General features: G+C 34.7%; 1 pseudogene; it reads left to right on the top strand.

Annotated features, from left to right (window-relative positions):
- Positions 1-711: 711 nt before the first annotated feature.
- LOC107131863 (iron-sulfur cluster assembly 1 homolog, mitochondrial-like) lies at positions 712-1,232 on the top strand (annotated as a pseudogene).
- The last annotated feature ends 3,562 nt before the right edge of the window (positions 1,233-4,794 follow it).

The raw sequence follows: 4,794 nt of genomic DNA, 5'->3' as shown, positions 1-4,794 counted from the left end.
CGAATATACTTTAGGTGGTTCTTCATTTCTCCCCCATCCCACCCTTGGCAATCACTGATTTTCTCTTACTACCCTGTAGTTTTGGGGGCTTCCCAGGTCACACTGGTGGTAAAGAACCTGCCTCTCAATATAGGGGACATAAGAGATATGGGTTCAGTCCCTGGGTTAGGAAATCCCCTGGAGAAGGGATAGGTTACCCACTCCAGTATTCTTGCTTAGAGAATCCCCATGGACAGAGGAGCCTGGTGAGCCATAGTTCATGGGGTCATAAAGAGTTGGACACAACTGAAGCAACTTAACACACGCTAGGTGGTTCTTTAAAGATGAATGGGACTTTCAGTCATTTGTTTAAATTTGTTTAAAGGTTATAGAAAGTAAATGGGCCTTCAGTGTGGTCTCTAGGTCACATAATCACATAATTTTGCAGTCTCTGGTTTTAAACAAGGATGATTTCTGATTGATAGCACAGGAGCGAGCACAGGAGCAAATTACTTCAGATACTGCTGGCCTTCCCTCCAAAATACTCTTAAAAATAGATGTTCAAGTCTGTTGCATTCTATCAAATGTTTAAACAACAATTAACATGAATTTTGTATTAGGTTTTGTGGTGAAATAAAAGTTACTTATTTTACAGTGTGCCCGCGCTGTCCATGGAGAGAGGTTGAGACTGCGGAGCTCCGGCCCTAGACAATGGGGCACAGGATGGCGAGGATGTCAGCTTCCTTCGTCTGGGCCAGGGTCCCAACTGTGAGCAAGAGGAAGTAGCAGCCACCCCCACCGCTGGGCCGCCCTCATCCTGACACCTTCAGCCGTAAAGAAGATAAAATGACTTCTTAAAGATAAGCCTGAACATGTTGATGTCTGAATCAGGGGTTGTAATGTCCTTTTCTACACTTTTTTTTTTTTTTTTCTATTTATTTTTATTTTTTCTAATTTTATTTTATTTTTAAACTTTACATAATTGTATTAGTTTTGCCAAATATCAAAATGAATCCGCCACAGGTATACATGTGTTCCCCATCCTGAACCTTTAAATATACAAAGATAAAAGGAGACTCTGATGAAGAAGTTATTCAAGATGGCATCAGAGTGTTCATTGAGAAGAAAGCACAGCTAACAAACTGTTAAAAACAGAAATGGACTATGTTGAAGACAAATTATCCAGTGACTTTGTGTTCAGTAACCCACATATCAAAGGAACTTGTTGCTATGGAGAAAGCTTTAACATTTGATTCCTCAGAACTACTTGGACTGCAGGCCCCAGGAGAGCCGTGGAAGCTCTAAGGCTTATTGAAGAAATCATGTGGCTGTCATGTGGTTAAGGTGTGTAATGTATGGCTTCCTTACAAGGAGAATAAAGTGATGCATTTGAGAATGAAGCCAGTATGTTAGATTCCAGAAGAACTGATACTTTTGTTCTTAATATGGGACAGAAAATGAGAATCCATTTTGGGTAATCTTTCTGATCTGTAAAGAAAAAGCTAAATTCTCCTTTCTGCATCCTTTCTGTTAGAACTAGTTCCATGGCAATTGCTTTAATGGGAGGATTTCAGAAAACATATTCTTAACAGTTATGAGTTGGTGGATCTTTTCAAAGAGTTGAAGGTGCATCTCCCATGAAGATTAATGACTTAAAATTCAGAGGCAGGAAGTCTTGATTCCTGGTGTCATGTGATGGTGCACTGTTTTTCTCCAGACTTGGCATAGTGTTCCTACATTTTTTATCCAAAATTTCAGTGTCAGATGCCTTGTTTCCTTATTACTCTGTAGCAATCCAGCCATTAGATTAAATATTGAACAAAGATTTCTTGAACTCTAGTACCCAATAGTTCCAAAAGATGAGATCAGAAGGTAAATATTTCACCCAACTGTTTTTAAGTCCATTTCTTTTGCCGCCCTAAGTGTCTGCCCACAGGTGAGATGTCAAGCTGACTTGGATCCTTTCTCTTGGAGTCTCTTAAGGGACTTCCTTGGTGATCCAGTAAGTAAGATTGGATGCTTCCACTGCAAGGGGCATGGGTTCAATCCCTGGTCAAAGAAATAAGATCCCAACAAGCTACATGTCAAGGCCTAAAAAAAAAAAAAGTAGGAAGTTCTCTTAAAAGCCATCTAATCCACTCCCTCAATCTTTACCTGGGGAATAAAACCCCAGGGATGCTGAAGGGCTTTTGCTCCCCCAAACACTGCAGGCTGGGTAGGGGCAGAGTGAGGACCACACACACTTCCTCTCTTGTAGGTGCCACACCGGTTCTGTGCTCTGAGGTGGTCAGTGGAGGTAAATGGATGATCGGGCTTCTTTATTTGGTCAGCATTTTTATTAGATTTCCTTGTAATTTGGAGAGGATATTTAGCTTTCTTTTCTTTTGGATGAGAAGAATCTTATTTTAAAACCCATTTATGTGAATTATCACCTTGTTTCACTAGGACTTAGAAGAGTAGTTTATATTAGCAGGGAAGAGGACACTGTAGCAACCCAGAATTGTTCTTTCAGAACATGATAGTAATTGTGAAGCAGAACATGGAGATCTTTTCTTGTAATTCCCAGTGTGTGTACACTTTCTGGATCCTAAGTGCAATTGCTAAAATTTTAAGCCTAATATTTTAACCTAACATTTTTATCATCACCCTTTCTTTAACAGTGTTCCTTTTGTTCTTTAGTTATCAGTTTTCCTGGATTTGACTTATTAAATAGTCTATGAGATGACATATTTGCTTCTTTTGAAAGCCTGTTCTTATGAATTAAAGTAGCTGAATTCCTTTATGTTTGTCATATTTACTAAGGTACCTGGCACAAAATGCAACAAAACCTACAGCAGCAGCTTTATGTAAATGCTCATGAATTTGTATTGTTACTATAATTGTCAATCCACTTAAAATTTATGCAATATTGTATATATAGAGAGAGATTGAGTTGCCAATAAAAAAATAGTAGCCTCTTTGTGATCATAAAAAAAAAGCAGTAACTTATTTCATATGCCTTCTAATATTACCACAAAACTTAAGTAATTTTATATGGATAAGCAATCATTTAAAAAATGATTTTTAAAAATTTTCTATTTGAAAATTTATATATGTATAGAATACATAAAGTGACCATATACAACATATATAGTGTATCAATATAAGAAAGACTTTTCTTCAGGATTTATAAATATGATATTGAAAGTTCACTAAGAATATACTTGTTGGAATATTAGATTTTTGACATTTAAATGTGACATAAAATTTAAATCTACAGTTATTAATTATAAAATGTGAAAAGCCTCTGCACATTTTCTTATTAGTACATAAATTTAAGTAATTATAAATGTAGTCTAAAGGAAATGTTCTCTAAATGGGGAAAAATAAAATTGATTTTCATAAAATAATTAACACTGGAGAAAATTCCTATTTAGTTCAATATAAGAGATGAGTGATTATATTTAGATAATTTAATTTTAATACTAAAATTTGCAAATTACAGATGTTACATTTAAAATATTTTATACTTTACAATACCAAGTTATAGTCAATATTATGATATTGATGCAATTTTATGAGCAGAACATTTTCTGTTTTAAAGAAATTGTGAGTTTAAAAATAAAAATATTGAAAGGAGTTCCCTGGTGGCTCAGACAGTAAAGAATCCACCTGTACTTTGGGAGACCTGGATTTGATCCCTGGGTTGGGAAGATCCCTTGGAGGAGGGCAGAGCAACCTACTCCAGTGTTCTTGCCTGGAGAATTCCATGGACAAAAGAGCCTGGCAGGCTACAGTCCATGGAGTTGCAAAGAATAGGACATGACTGAGAGACTTTCACATGCTGTTTATCTAAAAATTGGCACAAAAACAATAAATTGTCTTATATATTGTTTTTGTGTAATAGCATATAAAAACAAAAAATACTAAAAGCAATAAAAAAAAATAGTGTGTAGTCTAACCTGTACTATGATAGGTACATTGTCCCAATCTATCAAAGATTGTTCTTAATTATTTTAAATATCAAATTAAAATGTAAATTGATATTAATAAAATATTGCTCTTATTAGATAAATTTACTGATTCAACTCCAGCCTCACCTAGGCTTTCATTTTCACCTAGTGACTAAAATCTAAATTAGTACTATCCTTAAAGATACATACTCTAGGTTGAAGAACTCTACTTATATTCAGCTCCAAGAAAGTTTCCTATGGACTGAACTGTGAAGATTAGGACAAGTAATTCACAATTTGGGCACTCACTAAAAAAAATATATATATATATATATACTGAACACCTACTTAAAAAATAAATCCAATATACATTCAGTGCAGACTTTACCCTGCTATGAACAAAGTAATTATATTGTAATTTGTTGTGTGATTAAAGATGTAAGATTTAGCAAAAAAAAAACCATGTTCAGATGTTTAGTTAAAATTCAATTTCATACACAAGTGAATATGTTTTTAGTATAAGTATGTCTCTTGCAATATTTGAGATATATTTATAATTTTTTAGAAATTATTCATTATTTAAAATTTAAATTAAACTGAGTTTCCTGAATTTTTTCTGATAACCTTATGTGAGATGTTATGTTTAATCATGTCATTATGCTGCTGCTTGTTCCAATGTCTTCCCAACTGTCTCTTTTTTTGTTCATCCTGCTCAGAGTCCCTACCTGTAGTCCCTGACTACAGGCTACCTCTGGCCAGTTTGTTTATTATGATTACCCAGTGTCAAATTTTCATTTGACAAACAATATTTTCTTAAACCTAAGTGTTTGGCTTAAATTTGGTTGACTATCCATTTAAGGTTCCTGATCTGATTCAATAATTA

This window comes from Bos taurus, chromosome 26 (genome assembly GCF_002263795.3).
Source record: "Bos taurus isolate L1 Dominette 01449 registration number 42190680 breed Hereford chromosome 26, ARS-UCD2.0, whole genome shotgun sequence".
In the NCBI taxonomy this organism is placed as follows: Eukaryota; Metazoa; Chordata; class Mammalia; order Artiodactyla; family Bovidae; genus Bos; species Bos taurus.
The sequence above is the reverse complement of the archived record's forward strand: the minus strand, read 5'-3'. Positions and strand labels throughout refer to the sequence as shown.